Genomic DNA, 20,994 nt, shown 5'->3' on the forward strand with positions numbered 1-20,994 from the left:
CTCCACTCATCTGCAAGCTTCCCTTGCATGACATTCTGCCTCCCCAATGCCTCTCCTTCACTTTCTTCATCTACATTCTTATGTACCCAGGTAGGGACTGCCACCTCATCACCCCTACGCTCTACATTGCTAAATCCACTTGGCAGTGGGGTTGAGCTGCGGGAACATCACTGGCAATTGCTTCTCAATGCCTGTTGTCCCCTCCCTCTATGCTACTCACTCTCATTTTCTCAACATCTGATACAATTAGTTGCTGTGCATTCTCCTGCAGGAAGTTATTGATGATGTGCTCAATTAATTCAGTCAACTTCTGAAAGCAAATTTGCTGTGGCCGGATTATATATTGAAGAGGAGTATGAAGAGGGCACTTTGCAGCTGCTGATATCATTGCACTGATCTGCACCTAGGAGAAGGAGGAGGACAATGAAGGCTTAGTTATTAAGTTCACCTCTTTTCATTGCATGCTCTGGCTGTATAGCACCTCAACCACCAAAACAGAATGGCAGACATGGCATCCCTCTCAGTGGTACAGCTTACCACTTTGGCCTGAGGATGCACAGCCTGAACATCCCCTTCAAGCTCCATGTGATAAACCTCTGCCTCTCCTTTAATGGCTCCCTGGCATGATGACAATAGAGGATTATCTCATTTTATTAGCAGCTATGGCGATAAGGGGATTGTAGATGTAGAGCTTTTGTGTAATTTACATTGTGGTGTTTTTGTGCAGTAAACCGGACAGCAATATTTAGAAGTAATGTGCTGCTAACAATTGGCAGCTTTGTCTGTGTCACACTGGGTCCACGCTGCTGACTCCAGAAAAAGGAAATGAAAATAAAGGCCCTATCAAAATAATATCAAAATATACACCCCCCCCCCCCCCCAAGAAAATTTAACTAAAACTCCAAACTCTAAACCACTCTTAAAAACAATAGAATCCAAAATAACTTTTGATTTTCTTTTTTTTTTGCAGAAAAAAAAAGCAATACATAAAAAATAAATACTAAAATCCCCCCCCCCAAAAAAAAAAAAAAAATAGGGGACCAGCAGCAGCTAGACAGCAACAGAAGTTGCTGATGACACAGACAAAAAGGTAGCCTTTAAAGGACTGATGGGTCTAATAAATTCATGTAAAATTACTACATTGGACATCATTATAATAGTATACATAGGGCCTGTGTCGACTGACTCTGGGTGTTGATGGGCAAAAGCAACTTGATTACAGGTGCATTCAGTCTGTATTTGGCACTGTTTTTTAGATACATCTGAGATCATTCAGATGCATTTGACCTTTAGTTGACCTCCTTCTGACCAATATTTGTTGTTAATGGTTGTAAACCCTTACATGTACCCAGTGAAGTGACTGGCCTCAAATGATACGTCGAGATAAAACACATCCTCCTACATAAGTCTTACCTGTTTATCTGCAGTCTTCTCCTCTCTCCAGCTATTCAAAAGCCAAGGTTTATAAAGAGGGAGGATCTAAGGTTGCACTCTGCATAGCTCAATGAAAGCTATTTGGGGAGAAGGGACACATCCCCTTAACACAGCACACAAGACGAGTTGAGGCTTAGTGCTCTGGATTGGGACAAGTACACACTATAGAGGGATATGCTTTGTTCATATTTCATTTCAAAGGTTTACAGCCACTTTAAGCTGTGTTTGCAATCCCATTAGCTTTTATGGAGAGAGGAGCAGTACTGACATGAACAAACCTGCATGGATATAGACCCTATTAAAGACCGCTGAGAGACTATGCAAGTGTATGTAAACCCTAACAATGAACTTCTCTGTTATTTTCTCCCATTAAGTCTGTCAAATATACTATTGAAATAAAAGAAAAATAAATACCTGTTGTTCTTATGAGAAATCAGCTGAGCTGATACTAGCCTGTGCTCCCTGCCCATGCTGCAGTCATATCAGCTGACATTGTTTACAGCACTCTGTGTACAACAGAGCTTCGCTATGTCATGGAGATGAAGAGAGGGGGAAGTGATTGGTAGTCTTATCACTCTATCTGTCCTAGGATGCGAAATGTGTTACTGACTAGATTACCAGGTAAAGGAGGAGAGGGAAAAGAAAAAGAAAGCTAATGCAGCCACCACATTTAAGAAGTGGTGATCTGCAATATTTTGATCTTGGGATAAGATACGCATTGGGGTTGATTTACTAAAAAAAAGCAAATAATATGACAAGTTGGATCTTGCAAGGGAATTTTCCACAAAGCTTAGTGAATGTAGTGAAGTTTCACTGTGCAAAGAATACTCAATCATGTGCAAGGGCAATTAAAAAAAGAACTGCATTTTTTCTTGCAGATGATTGGATGATGGAAGTCAGGAAAGCTTCATCCTATTCACTTTGCTCTGAGGAAAATTTTCTTGCAAAGTGCAACTTCCCTTGGTAAGTGTACAGTCTGTTTGCCTTTAGTAAATCAACCCCTTTACATTTTTGAAACCGTGGAGCTTACTGCTCTTCGTAACTCATATAGATTCAAACAAGTTATATCATTAAAAGAAGAATTGCACTGCCACATACAGTCCGTTTAAATATGACATGCCTAATGAGGCGCAAATTCATCTAAATGTTTTGTAAAAGGGTAATGTTGGGTTTGATCAGTTTAAAATAAATTTGTTGTAACATCTACTAGATTATATAGCTGGCTTTTTTTCCAACACAAATGCAAATAAATGCTCTAAAATTAGTTTGTATTCCTGATACTTCTGCAGAAAGGTCTGTATTCCTTTTAGCTGCTGCAGTAGTATTTCAATTTTATTATCTAACATTTTTAAATATTAGAATAGCAGAATGTTGATATTGCCATAGAGAGGTATTTGAAATAAAAATTCACAGTTGTAGTACAGACATATTCATCACATCTATGGGCATTCTGCAATGCAGAGAACTGCAATAGAGATAACTATTTTATGGCAAGATAATGATTAATCCATTGTGTTGCCCATGCATGATTTCCCTTTATATTACAGCCAGCCTTATAGTTTAATAACTTTAAAGCAAAATGTTAAATGATCATTTGTATCCACTGCTACAGTTATTTCAAAATACAGCTACTAGTTGTTAATGCTGCAGGAGATGAATTAGTAAATACCATTAGATGCTATTTCCCAAGACCAAAAAAATTCAAAGAATGTCTGAACAGGAAATTGTGTTAATGAAAATCAATTTAAGAAACTGTTTTTTTTTTTTTTTTAACATTCCTACATTTATGGATTTATGGACTATTTTTTGGTGCATGTCACATTAGGTTGCTGCAAAATTGTTCCTGTTCTTGCTGCTGCAAAAATGGCCCACCACTAGCCAATTTTTATGCAAATGTACCTGAGGGCTAAAGCATCTGCCTATACCTTGTTTCTCCACATTTTGGCCTGTTGTCACCTATGCAAACATGTGTTGCTACAATTTTCTACCAAATGAAACCTGAGGGCTAATCTAATGTGATACCATCATCATGTATCTAAAACCAACACCCACATATAGGTCTGAATGTGTTTGGTATATTCAATCCTTTGATTTGAGTGATGAGCAGTCGTTACAGGTATGTGTGCAACACCTTACCAGATATGTGATACATGGCAGTTGATTACTTCCAGGAGACAGGCTCACGCAGAAATCTGGCAGGGTGACTCCATCCTTCAGAATAGCCTTATAAATAAGGGTAGTCTTAAGACAGAATCAAACCACAGCTCTGACACTTCTATTGAAAAGCCTACAGATTATCATGGAAGAAGAGGAAGTTTGAATAATGAGTAATAAATATAAGTTTTTGTGAATATTCCAAAGTAAAACACCTCTGATGATGTCCATTCAGACTAAACGCATTGGGTGGAACTAAGAGCCTGACAATAGTGTCTGTGTGTCTGAGCTTGTACATACAGGGTAGGTGGCAGAATTTTGTGGGGTTTTTTTATACTTATCCTTCTGTTTTTTTATAAAGCTAGACTCGGTGGCTTTTAATGCACTATTCTGCTTTTACCTTGCCTTTACTTTTAAAGATTTTTGAAGATTTTTAATGGATTGTGTTATTTTGTATTGCATGTGTGAAGACAGCTTTTTCCGTGACAGTGTTAAAATAGACATTTATATTATTTAATGCTTTGTTTTTCTTTAAATTAACTGAGAGTTTCTAACATTTCTAAAGGCACTTGGGGTAGATCTACTAAAACTGGTACACTCAGAATCTGGTGAAGCTATGCATGGTAGCCAATCAGCTTCTAACCTCAGCTTGTTCAATTAAGCTTTGGCAATAAAACCTGGAAGCTGGTGGGTTTTTATGCAGAAGTGAGCCTGATTTTGCACTCTCCAGCTTTAGTAAATAAACCCCTTGGTGATTTCTTGGTCTACACACCTGCTTCAGTCCATATTAGAAACCTCTTGTAGTCCCTGTACAGTTTGTTTCTGAACGGCCGTTCGCCAACCAGCCATGTTGTGGAATCGGAGGAGAGAACGTGCTATTATTGGCCTTGGAGTTATTACTTTGACCCAAGCCCAGTCCAGGAACAGGAGGAGGAGCAGTTCTTGGACAAAAAATTGGTTGTTTAATTGTGACTAATTATGTCATATGCCTTTGCTGCGGGAGCTTCAGGAGAATAATCCGGATGATTTTCGGAATTATCTCCAGATGACGGACCTCTGCTTTCATCAGCTCTTGGCATTGGTGACCCCCTATATTAAGAAGCAGGACACATGTATGAAACTTGCCATCACTCCAGTACAAAGGCTCATAGCCACCTTGTGTTATTTGGCAATGGGGAGAAGTCTCCAGGACCTCAAGTTTACCACTGGGATCTCCCCCAGGCTCTGGGACTCATTATTCCAGACACCTGCTCAGCCATTATTCAAGTACTGCAGAAGGACTATATTCGGGTAAGTGTTTCCCTTTAGGATCACATTCTATGTATTAATGTTTGCTAATGTATTGTCTTAATTTGTTGATTACATCATTTTCAATATTGTAATATGCTGTGAATGTCCTCTTTGTCCTCATGCATGCTGTAAGATTTTCCTGCTCCTTTGTTGGCCTACATGCATATTTTCCATATCTAACCTCCCCAGCATGCTATCCTGGGCCTATAAACACCTAGCCTAGTAACTTCACAGTGTTTTTTGTCAGCTACATTTTGGGGCTTACCCTCAACAACCCCCAAAAATGTGTATAAATGTTATTGTTGTCCTTAAATTCAGGCAGAGTGCAAGAGACCATTTTTTGGGGCAAAACTCATTTGGAACCCCCCAAAAAATGAAAAGTTAACAGATACAAATACTCTATCTGCTGACTTTATCAAACCCATACACACTATCCCTCTTTTGTGTTTAAATTTCTGTATAAATTCACCCAACCATGTAGTGCAAGGGCCTGCCTGATTACCTAAAAATTGTAACGTAGACAGTTTTTGTCTCCTATTATATTGATAGGTATTTTCAGAATGTCAAAATGTGCTGCAATTTGGACAGTGTGGATCTATATTTTTAGATTATGACACTTCTCACCCATCCACTGGGCTGCCAATAGTGTAAGTAAGGAGGGGCTGGCTAAAGCATCCCAGATAATTTATGCAAACAGCTCCCATGGAAGTGAAGAGGGTTACCTGTTCAAAACATCTATCCATTTGCTCCCCCCACCCTAAAATTTTGCTAATGGGCCACTAGAGGGGGAGATGAATCAGATACGTTGACCTTACCCCTTTGTCTTTAAATATTCATTTAAGTTTTCTCCTTATGTTGGCTAAGCATGTTTGTGTCAAATCTGCTTGCAATGTTATGTGCAGAAGTAGTAATTCTTTGTTTCTTTTTTTAATCCACAGTTTCTTTCCAACCCACAGCAATGGCAGGACGTTGCAGCTCAGTTCCACCATCAGTGGGATTTTCCCAACTGTGGTGGTGCTATTGATGGCAAGCATGTCCTGATTGTCCCACCACCCAACTCTGGCTCATATTATTTTATTTATAAGGGCTTTTGCAGCATAGTCATGCTAGCTGTAGTGTCTGCCAACTATGAGTTTTTGTATCTGAATGTTGGGAAGAACGGCAGCGACTCTGATGGAGGAGTGATCATGCAGACAGAGTTCTACAAGCAGCTTCAGAGTGGCACCTTAAACTTGCCACCTGCTGAGGAGAATGCTGAGGGCCTCGATTTTGTTTTTGTTGCAGATGAGGCCTTTGCTCTGGGGGCACATCTGATGAAGCCGATTCCTATGAGGAACCTCACCCCAGAACAGAGAATATTCAATTACAGGCTCTATCTCGTGCCAGAAAGGTGGTCGAAAACACCTTTGGCATCCTATCGAGTCGTTTCAGGCTGTTTAAGACCTTTCAGACTCCAATCAACCTGGCAGGTTACAGGATCAACCATGTGGTCCTGTGCTGTTGTATTTTACATCATTTTTTAAGGAGGAATGCAACTTGCTACCTTACCTCACTGCCAAGTTACGTGGACCCTGCAGTGGCAGGCCCAGCTGAAGAGGCTGCAGCTCAGCCATGTGTGGGCGTGCTGACGGCTCTTGAAAATACCATTGCTGGATTGCCCTCATAAGATGTACGGCAGAAATACCTTGATTATTTTGTGGGTAGAGGAGCAGTGGCTTGGCAGCAAATTGTACCAGATTATGCCTAATATAATTTCGAGATCATAAACTCATCTTTCATTTGAACTACTGTTGTCTGTGTTTCTTATCTGTCTAATATGTTCACAAATGGGTTTTATTTTGCTACCTGCTCCAATACTGCAAATGTACCTTATTTTTCTACATGAGGTGACAATATCTTCTTCAGCTAACTATTATGGTGTGCTGTGGGTCTACCACACACACACACACACACACACACAGACACACACACACACAATGTTTTTGTTCTTAATGGATCTAATGCATGAAGTTCAAAAACATTATGCCTTTTCAACTTTTATAATTTTTGTAGGACTAAAAATTGCAGGAGTTAGGCACATTTTAAGAGCACATTGTCACTGTAACTACAACTGAGCTTTTAAATAATAAGCCACTCATTGTGTGTTACTCAAAGCACATTCACATGTGGGTTTTAAGGTTTTAAAACAAACCAACATGGTGTATAACATGTATGTTTTGCATTATTTCCCCTTTTTGGGGCTAAACAGGCATGTTCAAAAACATTCGATACACATCCCAAACTCAGGAACCTACAAAGTTTGATTTTGGTAAAGTGTCGGCCAAATGAGACATTAGTATCCCAAGACTGTGTGGATGTTGCCTTCCTATGGGGTGATCTCACCACTTTAAATGCCAAAATTTGAAGCTACATACAGGTAGAGGCATAACAATTAAATTATCCTTATGATCCCATGCTGCAAATGTGTGTAGTTACACACAACTTTTTTCCTAAACCCACAAAACACACAGTGTGTCAACATTTGTTAGCTCCCATCAGGGGGTATCAATGGATGTGTTTCGGGATGCAACCCCTTCCTCTGAGCTTCTATAGTTATGAGGAAGGGGTTGCACCCCCAAAACACATCCATTGATACCCAGTGATGGTAGATAGCACATGTTGGCACTGTGTGTTTTGTGGCTTTTGGCAAACTAGATGTATGGAAATACACACATTTTAGGCATGGGATCGTGAGGGAAATAAGAATGTTAAGGTTCAATTTGAGGGCACCTTCAAATTTTGGGTTTTATATTCTTAAAAACACTGAAAAATTACAATGCACATTAGTTAGGGCAGTGTTTCCCAACTCTCCTCCTCAAGATGCAAACCCAGGTTATGTTTTCTATACTTGCAGAATTTGGCACAGGTTGTCATGTTCACTGTTCAATGACTGTTGTCATTCGCACAGTAGTTTTTTGACTAAGGACAATGCATAAAACATGACCTGGTGGTGCACCTAGAAGAGTAGAGTAGAGAAACATTGAGTTCTGTCCCTAAACTTTCACATTTTCAAGTCCAAAAACATGTTAAATCAGAAAAGGGCAAACAGGAGGCAACAAGTGGAATAAAAAACTTCAGAACAGGCAAGAGGAAATAAAAATTTGGCAAGCATGTCCACAAAATCTCTGATTCTTCGCTGTAAAGCAGTGGCAGTCTCCTTCTCCAGATCATCAAACAATGCAACATATCTGCACTCATTCTACCAAAAGTGCATCGTGGAAAATCATGACCTAGTAAGAAGAGTAAAAAGTATTGAGGTAACGATGGTCAAGTGGCTGAGGCCCTACATAGTGAGTTATGGTCAAATTCAGTAAATACTTACCTACCAAGTCTATTGTTACTTGCAACCTGCTTGCCCTTCAGAAACCTACACTACTCGGACTGTAGACACTGCAACTACTCTTTAATCTTGGCCCTGGTGCCTGGGTCTCCAAAACTCGGGTACCTAGCAATACTGCCAGCTCCTTCCACCTCTTCCTTCTCCATGATAATGTTAATGCACTACATACTTTGCTAATGTGTGGAGTAGGTGTTTGAATTCAAATGTGTATACATGTCGAGTGTTTCGATGTCCAAACAAGAGTCCAACAATACTTACTTGCACAAACAAGAGGCTCCCAAATAGGGATGGGCTTTATGTTAGGGTCAAACATTGGCTGGTCGCCCGTTTGCCGAATAGCGAACAATTTGGGGTGTTCACAGCAAATTCGAAAGCCGTGGAACACCCTTTAAAAGTCTATGGGAGAAATCAAAAATGCTAATTTAAAAGGTTAATATGCAAGTTATTCTCATAAAAAGTGTTGGGGGACCTGGGTCCTGCCCCAGGAGACATGTATCAATGTATGAAATTTAACTACACTACCTATTAAATTCACAGAACTTCCACAAATTACTATATGTGGCAATATTAAAGGTTTTTGCACAAAAAACTACTACATTTAAAAAAATGTGTCTTCCTAAAACTGATATTTCAATTGTGGATGGACTGCGGGCAGTGGGCTTATTGGAATCTGGAAGCCCCCTTTAACAGGGGGACCCCCAGATCCCGCCCCCCCCTGTTTGAAATGGTAACGGGTACACTGTACCCGTACCATTTCACAAAAAAAGTGTGAAAATGGTAAAAAAAAAACAACACACACCGTGGGAGAAGTCCTTTATGAAAACATAAAAAATTAAAACTGTCCCACCTAGTCCATTCACCTCTGCCGACGGACCGAAAAAAAATAAAGAAGATCTGCCTCCACGGGAGGTACACGCCATATGACGCGTCCTCGCAGGTGACAGCTCTTTTAAAACTGTGGGCGGGACCATGCGGTGTCGTCGCCGGGTGACCCGCCCCCCTCTGACGCACTGGGACATCCTTATGGCTTTCCTGTAGCTTAGATTGAGGCCTAGATAGGGAGCAGCCTAGAATGGGAGCAGCTTATGAGATAAGCCAGACATTATGTTTTGTCTTGTGTTCCGTACTGCAGGCATCATATCATTTATCATGACGGATAAATTTACTGCGCCTGATTTTTTGCCCCAAATCATTGACCTGTATCGGGAGCTGCCCTGTCTGGAAGGTCAAAAGTCGAGACTACTCAAATAAAATCTTGAGAAAGGCAGCGTTGGAGAAATTGCTTGAGTTGGTGAAGCCAGTGTACCCCAGGGCAGACATTATGTCAAGACAAAAATCTCAAACCTGAGGAGTACTTTTAAAAGGGAGCTCAACAAGTTCATGGACTCACAGAGATCTGGAGCATCAGCAGATGACATATATGTCCCCAGGCTGTGGTATTGCAACAGCCTGCAGTTTTTGTCCGACCAGACAGAACCCAGGCCATCGCTATCTACGCTCCCTTTGACATCTGCTGAGGCCATAGCTCCAGAGGTCCACACAGGTCCTGCTGCACAGGATGAAGATGTGGAGGAGCCCAGCTTGACCCAGGTATAGCATTGTTGAACATATTGTATCCAAAAATACATTGATGATAACTAGACGTTATTGTTAAAATATTTCTGCCTTAACAAAGTGGTTGTCATATCAATAGACAGTAGTGACCAAAAATGATTTGTACAAGAATAAAAAATGCTGGGGTCAGAATGATAACCTTTTCTATTTGTTCACATTCAATTTTCAACAGTGAGGAGATCAAAATTGTGTGTGATTGATGACCAAACCCAAAACAAAAAAAATTCTAATTATGTCCCATTTTCATACACAGGAAAGTGTCAGTCATAATGTTGTCAGAGGAGCCCGTGGCCAGCAGCCAGATGGAGTCCCAGATCCCTCCCCTTAGCCATCCTGCTAAAAGGGCCAGGAAGAGCAGGAATCTGGACGAGGCCACAGCTGTTTTCCTCAGCCAGGCTACTACTGCCATGCGTACTGACCCAGATGAGTTTGAGGGATTTGGCGTGGTGATAGCCAATAGGTTAAGGGGGATGGTCGGTGACCAGAGGAGAAGGTGTGAGGAGCTCATCCTGCAGCTCCTCAACAGGGGGGAGATGGGCGAGATCTATGCCACCACCCATCTTTGTGATTCTGTGGGCCCACATACACAACCCCCGCAGCCAACCCACCACAGCCACCCCATCCACCACAGCAACTCCACCCACCAAAGCAGCATGGCGGTCAATGGCAATACCAGCCCCAAGACCCCCAACAAGTCCGCTGGTCTGGGGATTTTCACCTCTTCCACAATTAATAATTATTATTTTCTTTTTTGTTTGAATAATGATTTGATTTGTTATATTTTATATATTTTTGGATGCATAGAATGCACTTTTTGGTTATGTTCTATTGGCAGATAGCCAAGACTAATTTTATTTATTTTCTTTTTTTTAATGCACAATAAAAAAATCGGTAGAATAATACTTGGCTATGTATTTTACTTCAAATTACAGTTTGGGAGTAGGCCAGTACTTTTTCAAAAATACAATGTAAAATTAACAAGGGACACCAACATAGTTGTATCTTTGATATTAAAAACTACGGTATAATAGTGTTGTGGTAACTTGGCCAAAAAAAAAACAAAAAAAAACAAAAAAAAAGCATAATAATATTATTCTTGATATCACTAGAAAAATAAACCCTTTTAAAATACGTTCGGCAGAACTCCATCAGTATCACCAGCAAAGCAGCTTCATTATTATCCCATTAAAGAAAAAGAGAATGTTCGAGATTTCATCGTTTGCCGCATCACGAATGTTAATTCTCCATTACGAATGCTAGTTTACAAGACCGACCGCTTCTGGCTCGTTCTTGCTTCGGAGCATGCGTGTTTGTACTTAGGACTTTTGTGTGACGGACTTGTGTACAGATGAGACGAAAATCTGACAACAGACCGTTGTCTGCTGAAAATTTACTAGCCTGCCATCCAACATTTGTTGGCGAAAAGTTGGACAACAATTGTCTGATGGAGCGTACTAATGGCCGGATTTTGTGGGGGTGGGGTGGCTCAGGAGCGAGCATGCACGAGTGCCCCCCCTGGGAAGTAGCCTTCTGTGGGGGCACCGGACAGAAAGGAGGAGCTAGGAGTGCTGGCGGGGGACCCGAGAAGAGGAGATTTAATGGAATTGCACAGAGCAAGTATACAGATTTGTTTTTTTCCTTTACAATAGCTTTAGGTAAGCCAGTGGTTAGAAATCCTTGTCCCGCAGACTCTATGTCCGCCGGGGGCTCACGATCATGTCACGGAGCGGAAGTACGGGGAGATGCCTTTGTAAACAAGGCATTTCCTTGTTCTGCCTGGTGACATGACAGGGAGCTAAGGGAGCAGTGATCGCTGTCATGTCAGTGGAAGTCCATCCCCCCACAGTTAGAACACCTCCCTAGGACACACTTAACCCCTTGATCACCCCCTAGTGTTTAACCCCTTCCCTGCCATTGTCATTTACACAGTAATCAGTGCATTTTTATAGCACTGATCGCTGTATAAATGATAATGGTCCCAAAATGGTGTCAAAAGTTTCTGATGTGTCCGTCGTAATGTTGCATAATGTTGCAGTCACGATAAAAAATCGCAGATTGCCGCCATTACTAATAAAAAGAAATTAATAATAAAAATGCTATAAATCTGTCCCCTATTTTGTAGATGCGATAACTTTTGCGCAAACCAATCAATATACGCTTATTGTGGGGTTTTTTTTACCAAAAATATGTAGAAGAATACATATCAGCCTAAAATGATATACCTGATAAACCTAAAATTTGTTTTTTTTATATATTTTTGGGGGGTATTTATTATAGCAAAAAGTAAAAAATATTGCTTTTTTTCAAAATTGTCACTCTTTTTTTGTTTATAGCGCAAAAAATAAAAAACACAGAGGTGATCAAATACCACCAAAAGAAAACTCTATTTGTGGGAAAAAAAGGACGTCAATTTTGTTTGGGTGCAACTTTGCACAATTGTCAGTTAAATCAACGCAGTGCCATATCGCAAAAAAGTGCTCTGGTCAGGAAGGGGGTAAATCCTTCCATGGCTGAAGTGGTTAAGTCCCTTACAATACTATGAAATTTAACTACACTACCTATTAAATTGAGAGAACTTCCACAAATGACTATATATGGCATTATTAAAGGTTATTGCACAAAAAAACTACTACATTTAAAAAAATTTGTCTTCCTAAAACTGATATTTCAATTGTGGATGGATTGTGGTGGAAATAATCACATATTACATTTTCATAACTTTGGTGGATTCAGCAGCAACTCAAAGTAGTACATTTGTGATTCTTTCTACTACTGTCTCCATAATGTAAAATATAGGGATGAGCTAGATGTTCGGGTCAAACTTAAGTTCGACGCGAACATCGGGTGTTCGTCCATTCGCCGAAGAGCAAACTTTATGGGGCGTTCCCTGCAAATTTGAGCACCGCGGAATGCCCCATAATGCACTGCGAGTTCGCAGTGCATTGCTGTATGATGATTGGCCAAAGCATGCACTTGACCTGCATGCTTTGGCCAATCACAGCCCCCTCTGCTAAGAGAGCCATAATTGGCCAAAGGCAGGGTGTCTTTGGCCTATCATGGCTCAGATGACTAAGTCCACGCCCCACACTATATAAGGTTGCTTACATGGACAGTAATTAGACATTAATGGCTGTGTGTTGACTTATTTTGAAGAGAAAGCAAATTTACACTGTTATACAAGTTGTGCACTCACTACTTTACATTGTAGCAAAGCGTCATTTCTTCAGTGTTGTTACATGAAAAGAAATCATAAAATATTTACAAAAATGTGAGGGGTGTACTCACTTTTATAAGATTCCTTATATATACTCTGCTTTCAGTGTAATCTATATCTACAGTGCATCATTCCATGGTGTACTGTTTCTAATACACTTCAGGTGATGTATTTATATATATATATATATATATATATATATATATATATATATATATATATATATGTATATATATATATATATATATATATATATATATGTATATATATATATATATATATATATATATATATATATATATATATATATATATATATATATATATATATATATATTTATATATATTCTGCATCCAGTGTAGCCTATATCTACAGTGCATTCTGTGGTGTACTATTTCTAATACACTTCAGGGGTGTATTAATATATATTTACACTCTGCATCCAGTATAGCCTATATCTACAGTGCATTCTGTGGTGCACTGTTTCTAATACACTTCAGGCAGTGTACACAGCATCTAATACAGTGTGTACAGTTTCTACTACACTTCTGGTGGTGTACACAGTATAAAATACAGTGCAGCAGTTGTACTGTTTCTAATACAGTGCAGGCGGTGTACACAGTATCTATTACAGTGTGTACAGTTTCTACTACACTTCTGGTGGTGTACATAATACAGTGCAGCTATAGTACAGTTGCTAATACAGTGCAGGCGGTATACACAGTATCTAATACAGTGTGTACAGTTTCTACTACACTTCTGGTGTTGTATACAGTACACAATACCGTGCTGCCTTAGTACAGTTGCTAATACAGTGCAGATGGTGTACACAGTATCTAATACAGTGTGTACAGCTTATACTACACTTCTGGTGGTGTACACAGTATCTAATACAGTGTAGTGTGCTGTTGCAAAACAAAATATACATCATGTCTGGAAGGCCAACAAGGAGAGGCAGATGCTCACAGGCCACTAAAAGGGTGCAAGAAGCCTTTGTGTCTACTGTCAACAGTGATGGTCATGGACATGGTGCATCCTCTGCAGGTGGCCGTGGGGCACGCTTGTCCTTTTTTTCTGCTGCTGGCCATGTTATTGAGCCAGAACATGCAGAAGAGTTGGTGGAGTGGACAACTAAGCCAGTCTCATCCTCCTCATCTTCTGTCACCCAGGCTCAGAGTAGTTTGTCTTCCAACGCAGCTGCCAAAAAGGCCTATTCCACTGGCTCCTTGTCCACAGTCATTCCTTCCATAGCTCCACCATCATGCACTGAGGAGTCCCTTGAATTTTTCGACCACAGTGTTGGGTACATGCTGCTGGAGAACACGCAGTGATTTGAAGTCTTCGATGTTGGTTCCCAGGTTGAGGAAGGGAGTAACATGAGCCTAGAGAAAGGGGGTGCCCAAGAAGGACAAGAAACTGGCAGTCATGTTCCCCTGGCTGCAGCATGGTGCCAAGTTTGCTCGAGTGACGAGAAGGGAGGGGATGATAAAGTCACTGACTGTACTTGGGTGCCTGAGAGGAGAGAGGAGGAGGAGGCACAACTCTAACGAGGCAGGATGTCCTCTAGGGGCAGCTTAAGGGCAGCCACACTGTTGCATCACACCGCAGAGCTCCGCAGGTGCAGGGCGCTGCTGACTCCCTGCTGACTTTTAAAAGTTCCTTGGTGTGGGCCTTTTTCAACACGTGCAGCAGATCGCACCATTGCTGTTTTCAACCTATGTCTGAAGCGGATCAAGTGTGGCCAGAACAGCAGCCGCTTGGGCACCACATGCTTGACCAGACATATGATGACCTGCCATGCAGTCCGTTGGCAACAGCACTTGAAAGATCCACATCAAAGAAAAAGGCGGACTTCTCCTTGCTCCTCATCTAGGATCTCCAACCCTACTATACCTCCAGTCCTCTCAAAAACCTGCACTGAGAGGAATGAAGGTATAGCAATAGGTGTCCCAAGTAATTACAGCCAATTTGCTAGCAGTACACCACCATCTGATTTTAGCAGGCAAATTTCCCTACCCCAGTTGCTGAACTGTAAAAAGAAATTCGGTCCCAGCCATCCACATGCTCAGCGTCTAAATGCTAGCTTGACCAAATTGCTAGCACTGCAACTGCTGCCTTTTTAGCTGGTAGACTCTGCCCCTTTTGTGAATTTGTGGAATGTGCTGTACCTCAATGGCAGGTTCCAAAACGCCATGGTATAGCAGGCATAGGCAGGGACATTACATTTCCTTCACGGCGCACTGGGTAACTCTGCTGACAGCTGGGAAGGATGCAGGATAGGGTTCAGTGTTGTTGGAGCTTGTTCCACCACCACACCTCCAAAATGCTAGTGGTGCCACAGCTTTCTCCTCCACCCCCCTCTTCTTCTTCCTCTATGGCATCTTCTGCAGATTTGTCCTCTGAACCAGCGGTGCTCCGTAAGCGTTCAAGGGGCTATGCAAGCAGTGTGGCTAAAAGGTGCCATGGGTTGGTCTGCCTAGGGGACATGAGCCACACTGGGGCAGAGATTCTGTCAGCTCTGCAGGGGCAGGCTCAGAGATGGTTGACGCCATGCCAGTTTCAGCCAGGAATGATTGTATGCGACAATGGCACCAACCTTCTCTCCGCCCTCCGACAAGGACACATATTCCATGTTTGCCACACGTCCTGAATTTGGTGGTACAGCAGGTACCCGGGCTTACAGGATCTCCCGAGGAAGGCCAGAAAATTCTGTGGTCATTTCCGCCAGTCATACAATGCCAGTGCTCAGCTGGCTGACATTCAAAGGGAATGCAACCTGCCCACCAACCGCCTCATTTGTGACATGCCCACCAGGTGGAACTCAACGTTGACAATGCTGCAGCGGATGCACACACAGCAGTGGGCCATCAATGAGTACCTGTGTGATTATGGCACCAGGACAGGGTCAGGGAAGCTTGCCTTTTTTTCGTCATGCCAGTGGCTACTGATCAAGGATCCATGCACTATCCTGTCACCATTTGAGGAGGCCACAAGGATGGTGAGCAGTGACAATGAATGCATCAGTGACACTGTGCCTTTAGTATTCTTGTTGGAGCACACCCTTTGTGGAATCATGGGCAGGGCACTTGAGGCAGAACAGCGGGAGGAAGAGGAGGAATTCCTTACCTCTCAAGGCCCCCTTTATCGAAAAGCATTCTTACAGTCCCGCCAAACACACAGGAAGAAGAGGAGGAGGAGGATTGTGTCAGCATGGATGTAGAGGATAACACTCAGCAGCAGTCTTCAAGGGATGGTTTTCAGTCCCCAGAAACCCGAGCATGGATGTGGAGCCTGGCACTCAGCATCAGCAACAGTCTTCAAGGGATCATTTACAGTCTGAAGAAACCCATGGACTTGTACGTGGCTGGGAGGAGGTAGTTATGGATCATGTGATCCTTAGTGACCCAGAGGACTCAGAATCGAATGCCTCTGCAAACTTACACTGCATGGCCTCCCTGATTCTGCAAAGCCTGTAAAAGGACCCTAGGATTTGTGGTATCAATGAGAGGGATCATTACTGGCTGGCAACCCTTCTTGATCTACATTACAAGGGTAAGGTTGCAGAACTCATCCTGCCTTCGCAGAGGGAGCAGAGGATGAAACATCTTCAGGAGGTCTAGAAGAAAGGTTTGTTTTTATGAAAGGTTTGTTTCTTGAATCAGCAGCAGCTATCAAGCACCTGATGCTGATGTAACTGATTGCATTTGCTATGGATGTGGGATCCCTTTGAAGACTGCCTATGCTGACTATCCTATTCCTCCTTAATCTTGATGATGCTAGCGTCCAACAATATTTTTGGTTTAGGGCACCACCATCCAATTTTTCTGCCCCTGTTTAACAGGGGCATGTAATTACAAATTTTGATCTAATATTTCACAGCAGGGCCGTTCCTGCACCCAACAAGATTATCTGTGAGGGGTTACAGTGTTGTGGCACCACCACTACCCAAGGCCCAATTTTCTGCCCCTGTTTAACAGGGGCATGTAATTACAATTCTTGATATAGTATTTCACAGCAGGGTGCGTTCCTGCGCCCATCAAGAGTAACTGTGAGGGCTTACAGTGTAGTGGCACCACCTAAGGCCCATTTTTTCTGCCCCTGTTTAACAGGGGTATGTAATTACAATTCTTGATATAATATTTCACAGCACCCACCAAGAGTAACTGAGGCCTTACAGTGTTCTGGTACCACAAACACCTAAGGCTCAATTTTCTGCAGAGTATCTAGGGCAGGCCGTATAGTATATATAGTGCTGTTCAGAGTATATTGTGCCTGTGGGCCTGGGGAACCCCCACGCCATTTTTTTTTTTAAATTTGGGTGCGGGCTTCCCCTTAATATCCATACCAGACCCAAAGGGCCTGGTAATGGACTGGGGGGGGAACCCATGCTGTTTTTTTCAATGATTTTCATCTGTATTGCCAGGACCAGATAATACATTAAAGCCGCGAGTAGTTTTAAATGACATTTTTTCCTTTAGAAATGTCATTTTGCTGTGGTATTGTTCTAAACATGGGAAAAATGTGCTACTTTACAGGCATACTAAGGACACCCCCCAGGCATGATAATAAAAGGAATATTTCATTTTTATTGTTTCACTTTAAGCATTATTAAAAACACTGCTCCCGAAAAAACGTCAGCTTTTAAAACTTTTTTTTGCATTGATACATGTCCCCTGGGGCAGGACCCGGGTCCCCAAACACTTTTTATAGCAATAACTTGCATATAAGCCTTTAAAATTAGCACATTTGATTTTTCACATTCGTGTCCCATAGAGTTTAATGATGTTTGCGCATTCGAACGCATTTTTTGCCAGTTCGCATGTTCTGAACCGAACAGGGGGGTGTTCGGCTCATCCCTAGTAAAACATATAAAAAATCCAACAAAGAGAGATATTGTCTTACAAAGTCCTGGATAAGATGTTCTGCAATTAAGCTAACATTATCTAGAACATTTTTTATGGACTAACTAAGGCTGCTGCATTTATAAAAAAAAAAGGCTTACAGGTCTTGTACTTCATCCAGTCTGTCTGCACAATGACAGCAGCCTCAGGAGCTTATTCCCCTGTCATTCTGTTCTCATCACCGATCAGCTTGTACCTTGTTAGCACAGGAGTACTTTAGCAAAACTGATTGGTTTCTTATGCTGTTTCGACCTCTACCAGTATGAGCTCTACTGTACAGTGCCTGCAAGAGGCTGATATCAACTTAAAGTTAGGTACGTATACTGCTTACATTTAAAAATACATTTATAATTTACAGAGCTGCATTTGTTTGAATCTTGTATATCTACCTAGGATTCAGGTTTAGTTTACCCCCTTTGAGCATCTGTCCACCCAAGTCATATTTGAGCTATACATGTCATATTAAAGATGCAGCAAAATGTGACCCTTTAACAATGCAAAAGCAGGTGTGCAGACTTAGGAAGTCACCAAGTCCTTCCAGAAATATAAGAAGCTCTCAAGTGGTTTAACTCTCAAGTGTTTCTCAAAAACTCAAATATCTGTTTTGGGTGGACTGAACCTTTAACACAAAGAGCCAACTTTATAATCACCCCTTATATAAGAGCATAAACATTAGTCTACTGAGCAAAACAAGGAGCTACAAAAAAGGGTCAGAACAAGTTAGATACATTTTAATGTTTAGGTTAGAAAAACATCTGTACATGTGATTTTCTTAGCGAAAATTCACAATGCACATTTTATACGCTGAGCTGATAAAGCTGAAATCAAAACAGTAAGGCTTTCTGTGTGATTTTTCTGCCTCTCTCACACATGTATAGGTAGAAAATTATCAGATTTGAAAGCTATTGCATGTAGTTTTATCACATCTTTGTTTAACCAGGACAGCAATTTAATTTATGTGCTGATCTCATGTAGCTTAGGAGGGGGGAGACACACAACACATTTCTATTAAGGAGAGCACTGCATGTGACCTTTCCCCTACCATGTAGCCCTTTTAATGCTACTAATAATTCATAAGAATGAAATGAATTAACCAACATACAGACAATGGAGAAAGGCATACAAATATAATTTAGAAAATTAAACCAGACAATTATACAATTAAGTATTACAATAATTGATTAATGAGTTCATTCAAACAAAACTCCAGATAATGAGACCTTTCCTGGCTGTAATTTGTATTATAAATTTCCTCAGAATTCCCTATGCTGAGGGAACCCTAATCTATGTTCCCTGTTTAAAAACACCAGAGTCTACTGCTAGATATCAGACTGCAATGTGCCTGAAAGATTGGGTCCTTATCACAGATCATGTGATGAATATGGCAGCCATGACCAAAACTAAAAGCTTCCAGAGACCATGCCAGCCTAAAGATGGGAGTGTACCTCTGTTTAACACTGTAATAGTATAATACAATTACAGTATTAAACATTATTAGATTACTACTTTTAAAAAATGTTTTCGTTTCATCAACTTTTAAAATGTGGAGCAGGGTTACTATTAAAACAATGTACAAAATAAAAGCTTATAAGTCCTTTAAAGCAGAGCCACAGGATTCATTGGGCTCCTTCCCCACCTACTCCAGAAGCCCCCAGTATTTTTTTATTTAAATCCCTAAATATATTCTTTTTCTTTAAAGCGGGGGTCCACCTATCTATCGTTTTTTTTTTTTTGGAGTTCATTCACAAACTTTTCTTCTCATGATTATCTACTCACATGTTCTGTGTAATAAGTCCGCCTGTGTCCGATTTCGTTGTAAAGAATAACTTATAAAATTCACTGAAGGCAGTTTCCATCTTCATTGTGGGCATTTGAAGCCCACAAGCATGTATTTCCTGGATGCGGTGAATGCTGGGAGCAGAGATGTTGTGATGACGCTGTTGCACAATGCAGGCTGGGAAGCCTGAGACTAGCTCCCAGGGACTGTGGGAGGTCTGGGAGAGGCTAGAAACACGCCTACTCCCATGGGAGGAAAACCAGGAAGTGCAAAGAAGATTAGAAAAAAAAAGGTAATTACGGCGATTTAAATTTTTTTACACAGCATGTCAGCATCTAGGCAAGGAAGAGAATGCATAGAGATAATGTTCAAAATTTGGGTGGAACCCCGCTTTAAGTCTTCTTGTCAGTCTGGGAAAGCCACCTTAGCTTCTTCCAGGACTGGGTCGCATTCACATAATGATGAGTAAGTGCTACTCAGTCCTAGAGAATTGTGAGCTTTGTGAGGTTAACCAAAGCATACTGACATGCCAATATTTGTTCTGGACATCTAGGTTTCATTGACCCCTGGTCACAAAAGGGTTAACAACAAAATAAAACTATAATACATATAACCATTTGAATAAATAGTAAATACAGTAATAGTTATCTAGGCAGTAGCACACAACCCTACATGAATGATTTTTGGAGAAATGACAATCAGTCCTGTTGACTAACTGCATCATGCACGGTCATTTGATTAACAATACTGAAAAAGTGCAGGCGCCTTCTGGTGCTTTCAAATCATTGACTACCTGGGTAAGACCCTGGATCCTAGGCTCAGACTGTATAAAGGCCTCAACTTGTGGCCCAGCTGAGACTAAACCATGCCTCCTTGTGTGCTAAGCCCCACCTCTTGATATTTAACAATGGCTTTCCTTGACATGTTGGATGTTGGACTGTTAAATGGTGAGAGGTAGGACTTTTTAGAAATGTTTAGTAATGGCAATCCACAAACAGATACTTATAGATAACTGCAGGCTTTTTATTCTTTGCATACCTTTCCTCCCATTCTTATCACAGTGGCCATTTTTACTAAGGGCAGATGAATCAACCACACTTCACTGCCTGGAACATGAAAAGGTGCATATCATCTGATGGGGAAGGTACTGGTGATGAAGTCTTTCAAGGATGCATCTGGGAGGCAGGGGTATCACCAGTGCATCATGTAACCAGGAAATGAAAACAATGAT

This window comes from Aquarana catesbeiana, linkage group LG03 (assembly GCF_042186555.1).
Source record: "Aquarana catesbeiana isolate 2022-GZ linkage group LG03, ASM4218655v1, whole genome shotgun sequence".
In the NCBI taxonomy this organism is placed as follows: Eukaryota; Metazoa; Chordata; class Amphibia; order Anura; family Ranidae; genus Aquarana; species Aquarana catesbeiana.